Source organism: Orcinus orca, chromosome 6 (genome assembly GCF_937001465.1).
Source record: "Orcinus orca chromosome 6, mOrcOrc1.1, whole genome shotgun sequence".
Lineage (NCBI taxonomy): Eukaryota > Metazoa > Chordata > Mammalia > Artiodactyla > Delphinidae > Orcinus > Orcinus orca.
Genome location: NC_064564.1, coordinates 43037538 through 43059508, shown reverse-complemented (window position 1 = coordinate 43059508; position 21971 = coordinate 43037538). Strand labels below are relative to the sequence as shown.

The 21971-nt window shown below is 32.4% G+C and overlaps 1 long non-coding RNA gene across 1 annotated transcript in view; it reads right to left on the bottom strand.

The window, feature by feature from the left end:
* Positions 1–21971, bottom strand: part of LOC125964691 (uncharacterized) — an 80660-nt gene that overhangs the window by 41772 nt on the left and 16917 nt on the right. The window contains exon 2 of the long non-coding RNA XR_007477931.1: positions 12367–12417. This is a non-coding gene — a long non-coding RNA (uncharacterized LOC125964691). The remainder of the gene's footprint in view (positions 1–12366; positions 12418–21971) is intronic.

Below are 21971 nucleotides of genomic sequence, written 5' to 3'. Positions count from 1 at the left end.
TACCAGCTTCTTGACAGATCCTGCACTTCACTATTTGTTTCCCCATCTGTATGAGAGTTCAGATATACGTGATCAACCTCTCAGCTTCTAAACAGGACTTTCAAAGTTGGAATTGTTTTATAGGGGAGACAGTGTGTCAAATGCTTTGCTTAGCTATATTATCTTCAGGCACACGATCTTTCTTTTAAAATTAGATCTGCTGGCTTTCAGGTATCATGAAATAGATTTTTTTTCTTAACTGTGTGTCCATCTGTTCTATTTATTCTTGTAAAAGAGTTAGTTTGATACAACCTAGTTCACCATTGTCAGGAACAGAGCTCCTGAAAAATTTTTTTTCTCTGTAAGTATCTGAAATACTCATTTAAAAACTATTTTAGATCTTCTATTATGACATATCTCACACTAAATATTTTTATATGTAATATACTTACGTATAAATAATACTTGCCTTGTTTTTATTGCAGGTATTTAAGGACTGGTAGTTTTTCTTACTCATCTTCATGAATAATCTTGTATGTTAGGCTCTCAATACTAGTCGCTATATTGAATAAACTATTTTTGTTGTTGTTTTCTGTGTTGTTTTTCTTTCTTTTTTTCCCCCCCGATGCTCTTCAATTAATGCTAATATTGGATCTATCCCAATTTAGCTAAAATTTTTCTTGGTAACAAAAATAACTTGTTTATGTTTTATTCATCATTTTTCATTTCCATGATTTGCACAGCAGTAGAATCACCTGTTAGTTATTTTATCAAATTATAAAATAGTCATAGATGGTTGTGGCATTTGCTAATAACATCCTACCTTGATATCTAGTAAATATAATATCCACCTCAATTTACTCACTTGCAAATTATTTTTCTTACATGAAATATTCCGTTCTTGATAGCCTAATGCACCCTAGGAAGTACAAGTTAAGGGTTATTGTTGTGTATCCAGAGAGGTAAAATTACCACACATTAAGATTCCAGCCAGTGCCTGATGTAATCACCTGAAAATTTACTACCTACTGGGATTTACTATTGAAAAAAATGGATGCAATTCTTAAATATTTTGAAGAATATAAATGTAACAAAGTTAGAATTGATAACTGTACTGTTCTAAAGACAAACAGCTCTGCTTCCTTCCAACAAAGTAACATATCAGGATGACATTCTAAAACAGCATTAAAATAAGGTTAAAAATACCCCACAAAAGATGTGGTATTACATAAACTAAATATTTACAAATAACAATGTTAATTTTATAACTTTCTTTATAAGAAAGATATTTTTGATATATTCTTTTTATAACAATTTAAAAAATAGTTTTCATGTTTAATAACTTTAGATATTTTAGATATCAACCTAACACTTTTTCTGCCTTAAGACATAAAACTATAAGTTTTATACTTATTTCATGTAATTTGAGGTTAGATATATAGGATATTTTTCTCTTAAAAGATCTGCTTTAAGGGTAACTATTAATTATTTATTTCATTATAGCCACTCCTTGCCTTCAAGAATGAAAACAAAGCAAATTGCTTGGATATATTTTTAAATAAACTTTTTTCAACTATAACTTACATATAATATAAAGTACCCATTTTACATACACAGAGCAATAAATTTTAAAAATATATTCATCTGTTTACCACAACTCCAAACTCTCTGTAGACTATCCACTTAGCCCCTTTGTAATCAGTCAACTCTAGCCTACCACTGATCTGATTTATGCCATGATAACTTAGTTATGTCTTCTCTAGAATTTTATAAAAATTAAATCAGGTAATATTCACACTTTTGTGTCTGCCTTCTTTTCTCAACTTCATGTTTTTGAGGTTAAAAATCTATTTTAAATGTAAAACTATTTAAAATATTACTATACTAAAATATTTTGATAAATATAGTAATTATTTCTTTCTATACTCAAGATATAAATAAATATTTTGATAAATATAGTAATTATTTCTTTCTATACTCAAGATATGAATTATGATATTTAGTTATCTAGGTACCATTTTTTCAAGAATACAATGAAATCAGTGTTCAACATGCTCTCTATTGTTCCAGAAGACACACTGGAACCAGTGGGCAGAAGTTATAGGAAAAAAGATTCTTGTTCAACAGACAAAAGTAATGCCTGTTAATTGGAATTGTCCATCATTTACTGAGATTTACCTACCATTGTGAACTCCCAATTACTACAAATATAAAGTCAAAGATGTCTGATCAGGGTAATCCATAGATGTCATACTCTCAGAGAAGATGAACTTTAGTCAGTAAAAGAAAACAGAAACACAAACTGAGTATCAATACAGAAAGTAACAAGTATATAAAGAAGAGTATAAAGATGGAAACTCTGGGATTTCAAAGGAAAGAGTCCTCTGATATAGAAAACAGGGCCTTGACATACTGGCAGGATTTCATCAAATTGAGACTAAAACTGAAGAAGTATTTTCAGACAGAGAAAACAATATGAACAAAGGTAGAGAGATGGACAAAGTGTTCAAGATGTTAAAATATCACTGTTTGGGGAAGGTGAAAGGAAGTAACTGAAAATTTGGCTAGAAATGTAAATAGATCAAAGGCAGACCAAGGAAGTTTTCAGATGCTTAGTAACAATATACCTTTAAGCATTAGGGAGATATTGACGGTTTAAAGATACTGGATGGGATGTTTTCTGTTATCTAATAATATTGGTCAATTTCCACAAGGCAATGGTATGCAGAACTGGAGACAGTTGGAACTCTGGTTTATCTCTGACTTTAGTGGAAAACCTCTAATGGTTCCTCATTATGAAATATGCTGGCCCATAAGCTGCTATAACTGTGTGCACGTGTGTATGCCGGCATGCATGTATGATGCATATGTTAAGGAAATTCTATCAATTTCTTATTTCTTCAAAGCTTTTAACATTTATGTTGGACAATCTTAAATATCTGTAAGGTAACTGAAAAGTATCATATGATATTTTTCCTTAGCTTCAATAATGAAATAGATTATATTAATTTTTTTTATATTGAGCACATTTGCTTTCCTGGAATAAATCTCATTTAGTCATAGTGTGCTATTTTTTACTATGTTCTTGGTCTGTTTTCAAATATTTTATATGAGATTTTGCATCAATATTCATAAGTGAGTTTGCTTGCAGTTTTCTTTTATGGTATAATCTTCTTAAATTTAAGGATCAATATTTACTAGTTTCATAAAACAAATGTGAAAGTTTTCATTCCATTTCTATGTTCTGAAATAAACAGCTTTATGATGATCTTATTCTTAAAAATTCTCCTGTGAAATTATCTGAGCCTGGTGCTTTCTGTTGGATATGCTTTTAAAAAACAAGCAAACAAAAAATTTGATTTCTACAACAGTATTATGTTTATTTAGATTTTTTATCTACTAGTAAACTCTCCTTTTAGTACAGTATTTGATCAGTGTAGATTTTTCTGTCTCTACAGTGGTAAAGCTTGAAGAGTTTAATCTTTTTTTTTAAATGTGTTTTTCAAATAGAATTGTGCAGAGGAAACTTCTGTTATAAATTTCTCTGTTTGATTGTGATTCATCCTTGTCATTTTCAATTACTGTTTTTGTAGTTCCTCTTTTTTATTATTTTTGGTTGGACTTGTTAGTGATTCATTTAGTTTGCAGATTTTTTAAATGACAAATTATTTTTTAGATTTATTTTAGTTTTTTCAGATAAATTGCAGGTTACCCAGTTAAATTTGAATTTCAGGAAAACATTTCTTTTTAAAGTTTGTCCCAAATTTTGCATGAACCATACTCATATTAAAACTTATCTGTTTTTTATCTGAAATTCAAATTTAATTGTGCATTCTACATTTTAATTTGCTAAATCTGGCAATCTTACTTATTTATTTGTCCTAATGGTTTATTTCTGTTTATGTTTTATACATTTTTATCTTTATTAACTCCTTGCTTCTCTTCTCTTTCGGTTTACTATAATGTTATTTTCCTATATTTTTGAAGTAGGTGTTTAATCCGTCTATTTTATTTATTTTTACTGATATGGGTATTTTATAGTAAAATGTTTCCTAAATAAATGCTTTAGCTCTTTTGATATGATGTATTAACATTATCATTACATTCAGGAAGTCTGTCATCTTATTTTTATGTCTCTTTTGACCCAAGATTTGTTTAATTTCTTTAAAAAAATTCCAGGTGGAAGGGACTTTTAATTTTGTTATAAATTTAAAATGTTAATGTATTATGATAAAAATGCTATTTAGATTATTTCTATTTTTAAAATGTATCAAGGATTTCTTTGTGGTCTAATGTATGGCCAACTTTTCTAAATACATTATATGCCCTTGACCAAAATTCTTATCGGAGTTCAGAATTTGATATTTATATTTCCTTATCAGTTATGGCATTTAGGTCAGCTTATGTTTATTGATTCAATTTGCCTATTTAATCTGTCTTTATGAGGAAGGTATATTAAAGATTTCTTATTTATACTGTATGTCTATTTCTTTGAATCTGTTATACCTTGTACTATGGAACTTTTTGCTGTATTACTAGGTACATAAATATTAATAATTACTATCAGGGGGTGGTATTTTTGTTCTCCTTAAATCCTTTTATTGGTGTAAAATCTATTTAGTCAAATAGGAAGATTGTGACTTCTACTTATTTATTGTATTTATATTTACCTGTTATTCTTTTGTGTCTTTACCCATCCTTTCACTTTGAACATCTTTTCTGGTTCTGGACTGGTTAAGGACACATATTGATATGTTGGTCTCAATTCTGTATTTTTATGTTTTATTTTTAATATGTATAGTTTTTTACAACATACTTTATTTTCTTTTTTTGGCCTATCTTTTGTCATATAGAAATTTTTTTAAAGTTTGTGTACATTATGTATATTTGTCCAAACATACAAATTATATGTAGACATTATTCTTCTGAATTCTTTAAGTAAATTATAGATATAAGCCCATTTGTCACCTGATCATCTAGTGTACATTTCTACTTAAAAATGAATTTTTAATATAACGACAGTTAAAGTTCCACAATCAAAGAATTAACATTGAAACAATACTGTTACTAACATATAATTTATATTTAAATATTGACACTTGTCACTATAATAGTCTTAGCAAATAAAAGTCAAAGTATATTTATAGTTTTCTACTTTTTTCTAACTAAAAAAGCAAAAGAAAAATATGCAGTATTGCTCATTTGTGCAAGAAATACAGAAACAGTGAATAAAAACATAATAAAGTTGGTTACATGCAAGAAGTGAAAAGACATGGCATTGAAAGGATAGCAGGAAAGGAACAGGATGGAAAGGCAGTATTTGGAATATAACTTTCTGTATATTCCTGACTTTTAGAATCTTGGTAATTTCCATATAACCAAAAGAGAATGAAAATTACTAAGGTAAGATGGGTGAAACAAAACAATATAAGCAAAAAACAAATGAAACTAATTATAGGGAGGGAGAAATTAAGTAAATTTTAAACATAATGTTTGAACTATATATTAAATCCTATGGAACAATTTCAGAAATATTCTATGTGTATTCTGCAACTGACATAATGAATGAATATATTTTGGATAATGAGAGCCAGGATTCTCACCACTGGAGTAGGGAATTATATATGTGGAAAGGGGGAAGGCAAGAAGAAGCCTCATCATGTTCAATTGGAATTGGATGTATAATTGTGAATTTATTAGTTCAACATAAATATATATATATATATATATAGGCAGAAATCTACACAGATGTGTTTATGTATACACTAAATTCACATATACCTATGTCTACATATCACTGTATAGGTATGTAAATATACACATGCATATATATATATATATATATATACACATATATATTTGATTATGACTATACATGTATATATGAATACGAGGATAAATAGTATCTGGAAATTATGTTTTAAATTTTCCAAGCCTGAAATTATTTTAAATGAAAAGGCTTAATATATCCTATTCAACTGACATTATTTAACAATATTGCCCAAATTCTTTTTTTTTTTCCTTTCTGATGCAGATCCTTAAGCTACACTGAAACATAAAATCCCCTTTTCCTTCCTTCAAAATATTTTGCCTCTTTTGGTCTCTTCTGTGATGAATTATTTCCTGTATTTTCTCACATTTTTGTTATTCTTCTTTAAAATGGAACACACTTGATGAGTTCAAGTAAAATGAGTGAGGCTAGAAAAATCACCACTTCTGTCACAGTAATTTCCATCTATTCATCGCCTGAACTACTATTCGTGTCTCCAGCCACTTTTTGCTATAAAATTTACTCATTAAAATTGTTCCATGTCATACTGTGACCATTAAAGTATACTTGATGTCATTCAGTGAAGACAATGACTTTAGAGTTCTAGTATCTTTCCTTGTCAGTTACCACAAAAGTGACAAGACTAAAGATGCATCCCGAATATTGCATTTTTCTTCCCTATACAGTGCTCTACACTTAATAAATATTTACAATCTCAGTTGTTTGTCACTAACAATGACGAGACTTATCCAACAGTTTCATTTCTTCAAAATGTAACTGCTCAGTTTTGTACCCAAAAGTGTGCAAAATTTTCCACTGCATTTATAGAAGTTTATTATAGATACAGGGGCATGAATGTAATGGTGTGTTGGAGCTGGCTCATACTGGCTCTCAAGAGCTGACTGGGTATAACTCTTCCTAACTCCACACTCAGTGACATCATACTGATAGCTTAAAATCACCAAAGTGAGCAAATTGACAATATAGGAACTGGTAAATGGTATCAACCAGCTCCGCTTCCCTTCCCCCCGCCTGCCCAGGGAGCTGTCTGCTAAATAATTATTAGCACTCTATTGTTCTAAAATCTTGTAGGAATATGGAACATTCTACATTGATAAACTTTAAATGGAAACTTGGAAGTCTCCTCTTCCTTCATTCAGCTTCAGTTACACTATTCTTGCTGCTTTTCTTAGGAAAGTAGGTTCTCAAAGCAGGGTTTTTGCACTTGCTGTTTCCTCTGTCTGAAATACTATTTGTCCAGAGAGCTGCACAACGTGTTCCTTTGCTCCCTTCACTTATGCCTGAAAAGCCATCAGTGAAGTTTCTCCTGATCACACTATGTGAAATAATTTCCCTGTGTGCCCGCCTCCAACAATCCCCTCCCCAAACAATATACAGCTTTGTTTTACTCAATAGCAGATATCACAATCTGAAGTACTCCTTATTGATTGCCATTTGATTACTACCTATTTACCACCAAAGCAATGCAATCCCATGACAACAGACGTCCTGCCAATTTTGCTCAAATTTCTATCTCCAAGGTCTAAAAAGTGGCATGTAACTGACACTCAAAATATATGTTGAGTGAATAACAATAATGAAAATAAAACTGTGAATAATATTTTAAAAATATAAATTGTTTATTTTTTATAAGTACTTTAGAAGTATGTATATTCTTAAAAATTGGTGCTTTAATAATGTAAGTTGTTTCTTATTTATCTCTCAATCTCATCATACATATGTTTTCTTTAAATATTCCTTTATTATGCCTTTTTTATCCATATTACTAGATATAGGTATTATATAAATAAACTAGCCATTATAAATGTCACATTGAAGAACTGCTTTCTTCATAAACAACTTTAGGTTTTATGGATAAAAAACGTTTTTTGTGTAAAAAGCACATTTTTATGTGTAAAAGAAGTGTTTATACTTCTAACACATTCTTCTTTTACTGAGAAATCATTTAAACTTTTTTGCTAATTAGTGAAATTATATAACAATTTATAGTATAGTGTGTTCATTAATTAATGAATTAATGCTCATTAAGAACATTAATGTTCATTAATTAATTAACGTTCATTAATTCTTTCAACAAACTCTCATTGATTATATACCTTAAACATAGTTTCCCTGTGCTAGGAACTTGATATTTTTATTTGCATTTTTTATTAATAGCAAGGCTTACAGAACTGAAATTGTGTAAATTTATCATTTTATAATGATCCCTACAATGGTGCTTACTGTCCCAAATTTATAGGTGATAACACCAAACACCTTTTTGACATATGAATCTGTTTTCCTTGGAAACAAGAAACATGTCTAATTGACTTTTATCTTCCCAGAAAATGACACCATAGCTGTTAGATAATAAGTGAGAGTCACCATGAATGAATGAATGGATGAATAAATGAATGAATGAATTTTTAGGACGCTTGTATTAGATCAGAAAGTAATTTTTATAAGATACAATGCCTGAACACAAATTAAGGACTTCTGACCTCAATACCATCATTCTTTCTTCACAGATAAATAGGAAACACCTCGATTTTTTTAATTGAAAACAAAATTATGATGACTTAATTTTTTAGGACAGTTTTAGATTCACAGCAAAATTGAGGTGAAGGTACAGATTTCCCATATACCTCTTGACCCCATGCATGCATACCCTTCCACATTATCAATGTCCCCCACTAGAACAATATAGTAGTTACAGCTGACAAACCTACATTGACGTATCATAATCACCATGGTCCGTAGTATACGTTACTGTTCACTTGTAATGTACATATTTTTGCTTTCGACAAATTTATAATGACATGTATACATCATTACAGTATCATACAGAGCATTTCCACTGCCCTAAAAATCATCTGTGTTCTGCCTATTTATCCCACCCCACCCTCCTCCCAACCCCTAGCAATCACTGGCACTGATTATTCTGATCATACAAGGAAGACAACCAAGGATGATCTCTTGATTTGCTAAAAAATATTGATGAGGATTCAAAACTACCTGCCAAACAGAAGAAAAAATTGCTAGGTCAGTTCTATAAGTGTCACCCAAATGTCTATATTGAGTATTTTGCGGACTGAGTTTCTAATGTCTACATATAACCTGTGTATTTTAACAATAAATTATGTATTCTAAGGATCCAATCACACTGTAAGATTGGATGTTCTTCTACATGTGAAATGTACTTAATAAAACTTTTTTATATAAAAAAAATAAAATCACATCAAAAAAATAAAATATTTAGGAATGAACCTAAACAAGGAGGTGAAAAACCTAAATGCTGAGAACAATAAAACACTGATAAAGGAAATTGAAGATGATTCAAAGAAATGGAAAGATATCCCACGCTCTTGGATTTGAAGAATTAATATTGTTAAAATGGCCATACTACCAAAATCAGTCTCAAGATTTAATGAAGGGCTTCCCTGGTGGCACAGTGGTTGAGAGTCCACCTGCCAATGCAGGGGACACGGGTTCATGCCCCAGTCCAGGAGGATCCCACATGCTGCGGAGCAGCTGGGCCAGTGAGCCATGGCTGCTGAGCCTGCGCATCTGGAGCCTGTGTGCCGCAACGGGAGAGGCCACAACAGTGAGAGGCCCGCGTACCGCAAAAAAAAAAAAAAAAAAAAAGATTTAATGGAATCCCTATCAAATTAACCATGACATTTTTCACAAAACTAGAATGAAATTCTAAAATTTATATGAAACTGCAAAAGACCCATAATTGCCAAAGCAATCCTGAGGTAAAAGAACAAAGCTGGAGGCCAGCCCAGACTTCAGACAATACTACAAACCTACAGTAATCAAACAGTATGGTATTGGCACAAAAATATAGGTCAATGAATAGAATAGAGAGCCCAGAAAAACCCACATACCTATGGTTAATTAATCAGCAACAAAGGAGGCAAGAATATACAATGGAGAAAAGACAGTCTCTTCAGCAAGTAGTACTGGGAAAACTGGACAGCCTCATGTAAATCCCTCACACTATACAAAAATAAACTCAAAATGGTTTAAAGACTTAGATATAAGACATGACACCATAAAGTTCCTAGAAGAGAACACAGGCAAAACATTCTCCGACATAAATTGTAGCAATATTTTCTTAAATAAGGCAAAAGAAATAAAAGCAAAAATAAATAAATGGGACCTAATGAAACTTAAAAGCTTTTGCACAGCAAAGGAAACCATAAACAAAACAAAAAGATATCTGACAGACTGGGAGAAAATATTTCTAAACGATGTGACCAACGAGGGATTAATTTCCAAAATATACAAACAGCTCATACAACTCAGTATGAAAAAAAAAATCAAATCAAAAATTGGGCAGAAGACCTAAATAGACATTTCTCCAAAGATGACATACAGATGGCCAACAAGAACATGAAAAGATGCTCAACACCCCTAATTATTAGAGAAATGCAAGTCAAAACTACAATAAGATACCACCTCACACCGGTGAGAATGGCCATCATAAAAAGGCTACAAATAATAAATGTTAGAGAGGATGTGGAGAAAAGGGAACTCTCCTACACTGTTGGTGTGAATGTAAATTGTTGCAGCCACTGGAGAAAACAGTATGGAGGTTCCTTAAAAAACTAAAAATAGAATTACCATATGACCCAGCAATCCCACTCTTGGGCATATAGCCTGAAAAGATGAAAGCTCTAATTTGAAAGGATACATGCACCCTAATGTTCATATCAGCACTATTTACAACAGCCAAGACATGGAAGTAGCCTAAGTGTCCATCATCAGATACACGGAGAAAGAAGATGTGGTACATATATACAATAGAATATTACTTGACCATTAAAAAGAATGAAATATTGCCATTTGCAGCAACATGGATAGACCTAGAGAATATCATACTACATGAAGTAATTCAGAGAAAGACAAATATTATATGATATCACTTATACATGGAATCTAAAAAATAACGCAAATGAACTTATTTACAAAACAGAAACAAACTCACAGACATAGGAAACAAACATGGTTACCAAAGGGGAAAGTTGGGGTGGGGGGATAAATTAGGAGTATATGATTAATAGATACAAACTACTATATATAAAAATAAACAACAAGGATTTACTGTATAACACATGGAACTATGTTCAATATCTTTTAATAACACGATGGAAAAGAATCTGAAAAAAATATGTGTAACAATCACTTTGCTGTACATATGAAACTAACACAATATTATAAATCAATTATACTTCAATTAAAAAATAGAAATTTGCCACTTCAAGCCTCAGTTTCTTCACCTGTAAAGTTATTATTTTGGACAGTCCTCTTTCTGAAGATTGTTTTGAGAAATAAATTGCCATAAAATTTGACTGAGTGTAAAACATGCTCCTTGACTTCTTATTAGGCACTTATTAAATTTGGGTTCAGATCCTACCTTCTTTAATACACTGATCACCCTCAGGATTCAAATTTCCAATTGATTTTAGTTTAGTTCTAGTTTTAAAAAAATGCACTACTACAAAAGGCAATATAGTTCAATGTTACTTGTTTATGAGCCTTAAGCAACCCTCCCAAACTGCAGGAGACATACAGAGACAGCCGCAGGAGACATTGCTTTCTATTTAATAATTTAGACTAATATAAATGAAAAGCTTTTAGAAGAACTATTTAAGACACAAATATCTGTATGGTTTTCATGAGAGAAGGCATTACTAATTTGCTCTGGGAAAAGCAGAACATTATTGGACATGATCCTTTTCCCTGTGCAGGTTTTCTCTTGCTTAGCAAAGGTACACAAAGAGAGTTCCAGTTTAATGCTCTGGAAAAGGCTGTCAGTCCCTCCTGAGCTAAGCTCATGCATCTTAATGCAGCATCAGGTTTCCTGTAGACGACCACATTTCAGGCCCTTTGACAAAATCCATATAAAAAAGATGTGATGTTCAAGAAGAGGAGGCGGCTTGAATAATTTAACAGCTACATATAGGCCTATGAAATATTAAAGGAACAACAGCGTACAATGGGGAATTTTATAGAGATTCTAGCTTGACATCAGTCTCCCCCTTACATAGTTGGCTATTTGGCTATACCAATAGTTAATGTGTTATGATAGTGAGACAGTAATTACAATGGAGTTAATAAGTACTTTAATTAAAGCTAAGCCAGCTTACTGGCAGGTATTTTTTAAAGTTTTTAAAAACTCAAATAATTTAAGCTTTCTTTGGAATATTGAGCTGATACTAAAAACCATTTTAAAGAACATTCTATCCCTGCTATTTTTAAATAAATTTGTTATGAACAAGAACTGTTCAGCCAGCTATGCATTTCCTTTAAAAATATGATAGGCTTTAATAATCCCTTTGTAAAATGAAAGGCAAGAAAGCAGGCACAGGGTCTCTGAGGCTGTGCTGACACAATGTGAAGAGTCAATGTTTTTCAATTCACATGGTACCTCCACATACTTCATCCCACTTTATAATCAGGAGCATTTCCATCAGAAACTCAGATTGTACTGCTGATACTCATATAAGGCAGATGGCCCAGACAGGGACTCTCATTTTTCTTAATTGCAAATCTTTGGCTTAGACATCTATAATATGCCTTAAAAGTTTCTAATTGTTTCTAAAATATACTTGCCTTTACTTTTCTTCACTTTTTTGGCATAACAATGTGCTTACAAAAACCTGTAATTAGATAAAGGTGTATTTTACCCACGTTAAGTAAAGTAAATGTCTGAGATAGCTTACTTAAAAGAAAGTACCATGCTATTTTGCTATTGCTTCTAAGAGACCTCTGATTTGCGTTTCCTACTACGGTGCACTGAGTTTTTGCTTGGAAGAGACACCTAAAGATGAAGGCAGTGGAGGCCAAGGCGCATGTTTCCCAAAGGGATATTTTCTTGCAATAGCTGTGATTGTGGCTTCATTGTTAGATGGATACTTTAAACCAGTTTAGCAGAGACAATGTGATCCCACCGAATACTCAGGATGTGCTTTATTTTCTTTCAGCACTTAGGGAGATCCACGGTGTGGCCGGTGTGGCCAGGACTATATATGACTCATTCTGTAGAGGCAGTGGGTCCACAAAACAATGATTCCTATTCTCTGGACATTAATAGTCTCAGAATACTCGTAAAGCAAACAGCTAACTGGTGAGGTAACTCTGCTATCAATATAGTCCCTTCACAATGCTTTACAGTTTTTGAATTGCTTCCGCATATATACTTTCAAAGGAAATCTACTGATACTTAGCATAATCCCATGGGGAAGACTTGGAAAGAAGGGGTGCATTCCAAGCAGAAGCAATTCAGCAAATAGACTGCAAATTCAGAGATACATACGACATGGAACATGCCTTTGGGAGCAGAGCCACAGAGCTGGAAGAGCTAATTCCTCTGAAATTGTTGGTAATTCTATTTTCTTTTAAATAGTGCCCAATCTTTCCAGTTTAACTACCACTAGTCTTACCTCTTTTGTTCTAGACTAGTTAAATGGGACAACTGCTGGATCCTATCTATACATTCCCTGTTAATGGTATAGCAAGAAAATTATCATAACTCATTCCTTGATCTTGGTGAAATAATCAATAATAGAACTATTTCACCGATGCATGTCAGTAGAGTATTTCCACGAGATAAACAATACCAATCTGTCAGATTGGCATTTGAAGTGAAATCCAGGCCCACTTAATTCTCACTTTCATCCTTTGATGTACTAGTTTTCTTGGTCTTAGGTAGCACCCACATAGCTCCAGTATGTGCTATATCCCTCATTAAATCATGTTCTTATAGCATTCCTTAATAAGATAAACAATTTTTTTAAAATTTCCCACATCCCACAGGGGTTGCTTTGATTTTGTTATACTTTAGTTGCTTACATTCTTCTTTTATTTCTACCCATTCTGTTCCTAGTTCATTGAGGTCAAGAATTTTGCCTTAATCACTGGTATACTATTAATGCTATCTCACATGCAATGAGTAGTACTTAGCCAAATTAACTAAATCCATACCATCTTTTCCATTCAAGTTTATTTTTTAAAATTTATTTGTGTTAATATTTAAAAGCTGTATTATTATACATACTACACATAGACATAACTGCATAATAGTGGACATCTAATATAAATAATAAAAATGATATAATAAATGTCTGCAAAATTTCAAAGATTTATGTCAGTAAAAGCAGATAAAGATTTTCCCCCAAAATGACTAAAAACACATGATGAATACATTTTAACATTGAAAGTTAATCCAGTTAATGAAAATAAGCCAATACGTTTTACAGGAGACTTTATATCTATTCGAGGGGGCAAAAAGGTCTGTGTCTGTGTGCTTGTGTGTCTAAAACAAGCCATCGATTTTACTGTTTTGCTTTCGCCTAATAGATAAAATAAGCTATCATGGTAGAAATGAAGCACAATTATCAATGATCAACACACATTGCAACATCTACTGAGTTACTTACTGTTAATATCAAAGAGTAAGACATGTGGTACCTAATCTTCAGCACTAGGATTGCAGTATTAAGAGATGAAAGACACTAGGCAATATTTTCCTCCCTTAGCAAGTGTTCGTTTACCTTTTCTTCAGCGTTCCTCTTTCTTAACCACCTTAAACCCTTTTATAAATAAAGCAGTATTCTACAGATTAAGCTTTTTATAGATTTAAGTGACAGTAGATCTGGATTCTAATCTCAGTTCTGACATCTACTAATGCATTTTGACTGCTCCCAGAAGTTTGTTCTGAGAATCACATAAGATAATACAAGTGAAAATGCTTTGAAAATTATAAAGCTTTGAATGCATGTGCCTGATTTCATTATAATAATGTTGATGACTTACAGCTTATTTACTTCATTAACCTATATTTTTGAATGATCAATTTTATTGGATATCTACAGATTTTCTTGTCTGAAAATGTGGAAATCAGTATTTTTAACTTAAGCTCAGGAGTGTCATTTAAAATCTTTATGACTGGGGGCTTCCCTGGTGGCGCAGTGGTTAAGAATCCACCTGCCAACGCAGGGGACATGGGTTTGAGCCCTGGTCCGGGAAGATCCCACATGCTGCAGAACAACTAAGCCTGTGTGCCACAACTACTGAGCCTGCACTCTAGAGCCCACAAGGCACAACTACTGAGCCCACGTGCCTAGAGCCTGTGCTCCACAACAAGAGAAGCCACTGCAATGATAAGCCCGCACACCACAAACAATAGTAGCCCCTGCTCGCTGCAACTAGAGAAAGCTCACATGCATCAATGAAGACCCAATGCAGCCATAAATAAATAAATAAATAAATAAATAAATTTAAAATCTTTACAATTGTCATGGCCTGAGCACTAAGCAGTCAGGATAAGGGATGTCTTTTGTAACTCTGGAGTAGGTTTCCCTTCAGGTTTGAATCATGAAGGTACATGGAGTAGTGGGTGTTGCTAAGGTAGCTGGATTGGCAAGAGGGGTAGGACTAGCAAGTTACATTAACAACAAATAACAACTAATACAACCATATTGCAGCAAACTAATTGTGTAATTCTAATTGTGCTTTCCCAATCTAAAACCCAATTTGATTCTCTATATTATTATTTTAATATTTCTAGTGGTTATGGCCTCACCTTTAAACAATGTACCTAAAGCTCTATTATTTATGAATTATAATTTAACTTACTGAACCTCTAGAAATAGAAGATGAGAACATTCAGATCACATGTATTATCCAGCAATGTCTCATTCATCCAATTACATTCAATTATTTTAAATTATGTAACCAGATTAAAGCCATGATTCAAGTTGTCTAGTCTATTAGTACTTCTTCCACAATTAAAAACAACAAAAATATGACTCAGTATATGGAAAATAATTTCAAAATTACAGAAATTCTTTATTTGCATCTTTCAAACACCATAAATTAAACATAACTGCACAGGAAATAGCAGAAGATCTATAAATTTCCCTTTATCTACCATTAACTTTTATCACACCCCACATCTATTTTAGCACTGCACTCTATAAAACACCCTGGTACTCCTCTTTCATCCCTAATTTAATTTTTTTGTTTTTGTTGTGTTTTGTTTTCCTTTTTAAAACACAATTTCTCCTCAAGGCCAAATATATGTACCAGTTTTTTACTTCCCCATAAATTTCTACTTTCTCCATTTTTTTTTTTTCCTGTCTGACTTTTGAAATTCATCATTGCCAACTATGAAGAACAGCTAGGCATGGGCCTCAAAGAAGACAAGGTAAGGAATTCAATCACTTTTCAGAAGAGAAAAGAAAACATTTAAAATACCCATTGAATGATGCTACTTATTGAATCACTGATACATTATTTCTACTATAATATAGATGTCTATATATAAATTATAATTTTGCTTACATTTTGTTCAGTGATTGAATATGCAGAGTTAACTTTTGATCTATACGTTAATAGTCAATTCTATCACTTTTTCTAGGAAACACTTCTTTCATAACTTAGTTGACTGAAGTTCATCTTCAAGAGCATTTTTCTCAAGAAATGTACCTGGATGCACACATTGTCATAGTTGTGCATGTTGGGAAATGTAATCTGTGTGGTCTTGATAACAGATTGGCAGCTCAACTGGATACAAAGTCTCTGAGTCAAAATGTATTTTCTCTCTTGTTTTTCTTCTTTGATAACTTTCTGGAACTTGCTTTTAAACAGTAAGTTTTCTATTGAGGGGAAAAACCCAAGAGGTTTAGAAACTTAATCCTTCTTGAAAATATGTTTGTTTCTTGGCTTTGATGACTATATGAGTCTTACATTAACTTCCAAAATCAAGTATTTGAATGGTTTGTAAGGTTAATAATTTTTTACAAAGTTTCTTTAAAGCTATATACTTTATATCTGTAGACTCAGATCTTTTATTCAAGGGGAATAATTTTTTTTTAAATTTTGGTATAATGACGTCAGTTCATTCTATTCTCTGGGTATACCAGTTATGCATATATGGATTGTTATCTTTTATACCTATTTTTTATCCTGAAACCTTTTTCTTCTAATTTAATTTGGCTTTATTTTCCTTGAGCCTGTACTCTATAGGATTTTTATGTTTCAAGATGCTGTTTGTTCCCATCTTGATACTTCTAATGTGTTTATTTTTGTATTTATTCTCTTTATATTTTTTTGAGCTCTGCAATTTAATTTTTCTCTGCTTTTTTGTCTTAACCTCCCTTGTTTGATCTTTTCTCCTTTTTAGAGAGGTTTTATTTAAATTTACTTTTTCATGGTAAAATATTTGTCCCAAACTAGCATCCAAACTCAATATTTTTCTTCAGTTTATAAATATTTCTTCCTTTAGAGTACATTGTAAATGGGAGCATTATTTTGGGACCAATTATATGTTGAACGAGGGTGTGGGGGAAAAGATGGAGGCGTTAACAACTTAGATTTCAGTAAGACATCTTAGATACTTTCTTACAAACTATTCACTCTTGTGTGTCAAGAATCCCTTACATAGTGACTTAGCACATTTTGTACCATATGCTCAAGAGCCAACTGTGCTAGTTACTGCTACATTTTCTCCCTTGCCTTTGTGTATCTAAGAATATGTATATAAAAGATAGTATATGAATATGTCCTCTATTAGCTCTGCCATTTTTCCCTTTTCATGTGTTCACTAAAAAATCATGGATATTTTGGCAGTCTACTCTCACATGCAGGCATAAATATCCAAGCAGTGGGTCATTAATGTGAATCTCCAAAGATGATTTCTTTTACTTTTTAAGAGAAATCTTCATGCTTCTGATGACCTACAAAGGCATCTATCTTCCCCTAGTAAAGTTCAATTTTTACTGATTTTGACAGCCCTTCTTTTTATATTGCTTTTTAATGTCTGGATGTTTTCTTATTTTCCCAAAGGTGCATTTTTCTTTTCTTTTATCCTAAGTGCTATCAGGGAGAATGAGGCAAGAATACCTTAACTCTGACTTCTTTAAAGGAAGTCCATACTAAGTGGTACAGATGTTAACTACCATCCTATTCTGAACATTTATAGTTTGGAAGTAAACATGATGGTTATTTTAAGATAAGAGATATTTCTTCAGATTTAGGCAAAAAATTAAATGAGCAGAGGAGGTATGTAATGATATCATCATTGATAGAGGGGTAGAACTTCGATAAACAGAGAGAATGAAGTGGAATATTCTGGTCCTGCGAGTTAGAAATAAAAAAAAAAATGCTTAGCAAAATCTGAAAAGCTCTACCCTGGGAAAACTGATGTGGTTTTAATATGCAGACTGGTTAATAAGGTACACAGTCTGAAGTCAGTTTGACATGTTAACGTAATTTGTCATGAGTGAACTTAAATATAATACCTTGCATTTTAATGCCATTTACTTTACATAGCTCTTTTGCACATATGTTACATAAATATCTTCTCTTTAGAACAGAAATTGAACCTGTGTATTTTGGTGTTATGCTCAATCAATGTAAATCATCAATGTCCAATTAATGGATCAATGTATCATTAATCATTTATGGTCAATTATTAGTCAATATATTATATTCATCAATGTAAAAGGTTTGCTAAGGTCTGGGCTGTCCAAATACAAACTGCACTGTACATTTGTAAGAGGTTTTGTACAAAGAGCATTATGACGACAGGGAATCTAGAGGGGATTCAACATCAAGTAGGTAATACTGATACATCTTTCCATCTGAAATGATATGGATTACATCTGTAGCCATATTAAAGAAAATCTCTCACTGGGGAAACTGAGGTTCATGGAAGTTAAGTGATTTGTTTAAATCTCAATTGATTAATTGAGATTGTAAGCCAAATCAAGCATTGGAGCTATGGCACAAATGAAAAGTAAAGCCAGAGTGTCATGAGATGGACATATCATCAATTACTTTTAAAATTAAATTATAAATTAAAAATACAGAATCACTAACTGGAAAGAGGTTATAAGATAACATGCTAAGCCCATTACTTTGCTTAAAGTATTGCTTTAAAAGGAAGATTAAAGCAGAATAATTGTGATACTTCTGGTGGGAGAGCAAAAATTTAGGAAAAGTGAGAACATAGTATGGAATTGGAGAGGTTCCCAAGGACATCACTTTTTTTTTTTGATGAATTTTGACATTTTTACACCATTCCACAGGCGTTCCTTTTATATATTTCAGAATTCATGGTTATGGTCAATTGCTACTGCAGGCTCAATTATCACCAGTTACATTTTCATCTATTTCTTTCACTGATCCCTGGAAAGTCTAGTTGTCAAACTGACCTGTTCTGATTCTGCTTGGCCAGCAGGAACTGGCTCATCAAAAGTATTAAACTGCTCTTCTATTTTAAATACCATTTCAAATATGAGTTTTAACCTAAAATACATTGTCTTTTTTAAGACATTGTCTTACAAAAATCCCTGCCCCATATCCTTTAGTCAATAGTGATTTTCCTGTAACATAACCACATACATTTTCACTATGTAATTTTTAGTGCATGCCCACATCTCTTCATACTTTTATTCATTCTCTTTAAATCCAGTTCCTCTTGTTTCAGCCACTCACACAGATGACATGTCAGAGCTTTGTGTCTAAACTGTAAGCTAGGAAATAAATTTTAAACTTTGCAAATGATTTATGGGTTATAGGGTAGAATGATATATATCGTATGAAGGGTTCAGGGAGGGCCACTTATGCACAGTTAAGGACAAACAGGTGTAATTGCTTTCTCAAACCTTGACCTTTTTTCCTTTAACCTTCTGAAAGTCATTATGTAATATTTCAAAAATCTTATTTTGCTTGAGGGAAAAATTTAAGTCACATAACTAGGTCATAACATTCAAATGACCAAGCTTTTTTTTTCTGTGTGATTTATAACAGTGCATACATTCATAACGTGTAATTTATCAGATACAATGCAAGATTTTATGCCAATTATACAATTTATTCCTTAAATCTTTAATGGAAGAAGAGAAATTGATTGTTGAGAGTAGAACAAGCTGCCAATAATTTCTTCATGACATCTCTATAAGACATCACTCATTTCCATGTTTAAGCTGCCAACCTAATTACATTCTTCTTACCTTTACATAGAGATTAATGTAGAAGCCCAAGGGTAATGTTTCCAGTTTATTCTGCTCTCAATATACCATTTTCATTATTACCACTGTCGTCATTCTCACCAGCACAATACCTTACATAAATTATAGTCCTTCACAGTTGGAAAAGTATCGTGACAGGTTTTTTTTCCCCATTTTTTTAATTGAAGTACAATTGATGTACAATATTATGTAAGTTACAGGTGTACAACATAGTGAATCAATTTTTAAAGCTTATATTCCATTTATAGGTACTACAAAATACTGGCAATATTCCCTATGTTGTACAATATATCCTTGTAGCTTATTTTATTTATAAGAATTTGTACCTCTTAATCTCCTAACCGTAACCTGCCCCTCCTCCTTCCCTCTCCCCACTAATAACCACTAATTTGTTCTGTGAGTCTGTTTCCTTTTTGTTATATTCAGTAGTTTGTTGTATGCTTTATATTCTACATACAAGTGATATAATGCAGTATTTGTCTTTCTCTGACTTATTTCACATAGCATAACACTCTCCAAGTCCATCCATGTTGTTGCAAATAGCAAAATTTCATTATTTTTTATGGCTGAGTAGTATTCCATTGTAAATATATACCACATCTTCTTTATCCATTCTTCTGCTGATGGACACTTTAAGTTGCTTCCGTATCTTGGCAATTGTAAATAATGCTGCTATGAACACTGGGATGCATGTGTCTTTTCAAATTAGTGTTTTTCTTTCTTTTGGATATATACCCAGGAGTGGAATTTCTGGGTCATATGGTAGCTCTTTTAGTTTTTTTAGAAGCCGCCATACTGTTTTCCATAATGGCTGCATCCATTTACATTCCTACCAACAGTATACGAGGATTCCCTTTTTCTCCACATCCTCACCAACATTTTTTTTTTTAAGGACGGCCATTGTGACAGGTGTGAGGCAATAGCTCATTATGGTTTTAATTTGCATTTCTCTCATGATTAATAATATTGAGCATCTTTTCATGTGCCTGTTGGCTATCTGAATGTCTTCTTTGGAAAATGTCTATTCAGATCTTCTGCCCATTTTTAAATTAGGTTGTTTGTTTTTCTGATGTTGAGTTGTATGAGCTATTTGTATATTCTGGATATTAACCCCTTACTGGTCATATCATTGCAAGTATTTTCTCCCATTCAGTAGGTTTTCTTTTCATTTCATCAACAGTTTCCTTTGTTGTGCAAAACCTTTTAAGTTGAATTAGGTTCTATTATTTTTGCTTTTATTTCCTTTGCTTTACGAGCCAGATACAAAACAATGTTGCTACAGTTTATGTCAGGGAATGTTCTGCCTATGTTTTCCTCTAAGATTTTTATTCTTCCCTCTGGCTGGAAGCCATCACATCCTTTAAGGGGCCTTCATTGAACATCTGATCAGGAAGCAATACTATCTTTTGAGGTCCTATGGTTACTCATTCTCATATGACCTTTGCCATATACTGGGTTGAGAAGTACTTTAGCTGTAGGCTAAAGTTATGACACATTTTTACATTATATGAATGATTAGATGATGATACAAATGTAGAGGGCAAAGACCATGAGTGATAACTCAATCATCAAAGACTCCTTGAAACATTATAAATATTTGCCAATATCGACTACTATGTACACATAAATAGGTAGCTCAGCAACTTCTTTTAGCATATCTATTGAAGGGTAAATCACGTGTCATATAATTCACTTTTTTAAAGTATAAGGCTCAGTGGTTTCTAGTATGTTTTCTTTTGTAGGACCAAAAGGAACAAAATTCTGCCAACACTCTGAATGAACAAAGAAATGGAAACTTTCTTAGAGCAGTCATAATGAAACATGGCCTGCTAATCCCATGATTTTAGACAGTAAGGACCACTGAAAAATGGAGCTGTAAGGCAATATACTGGTGTTAAGACACAAACCTGTGGTAATTTGTTACAGAAGCACTCCCTTCTGGCCAGCAAGTTTCCACTGAAAAATCTGCTGATAGTTTCATCAGGGTTCCCTCAGATGTAACAAGTTGCATAACTAACCCCAATTATCATTTGATCAACAAACAGATAATTCTAACCAAGTTATTTAAAATGAAATCAAGTGCCCAAGATATTGCAAGTGTTCAGAGATTAGGACTGTGCCATCTTATACTTCAATGTTATAGGCAGCTAGACTGTGGAAATTAAACATGTATAAAG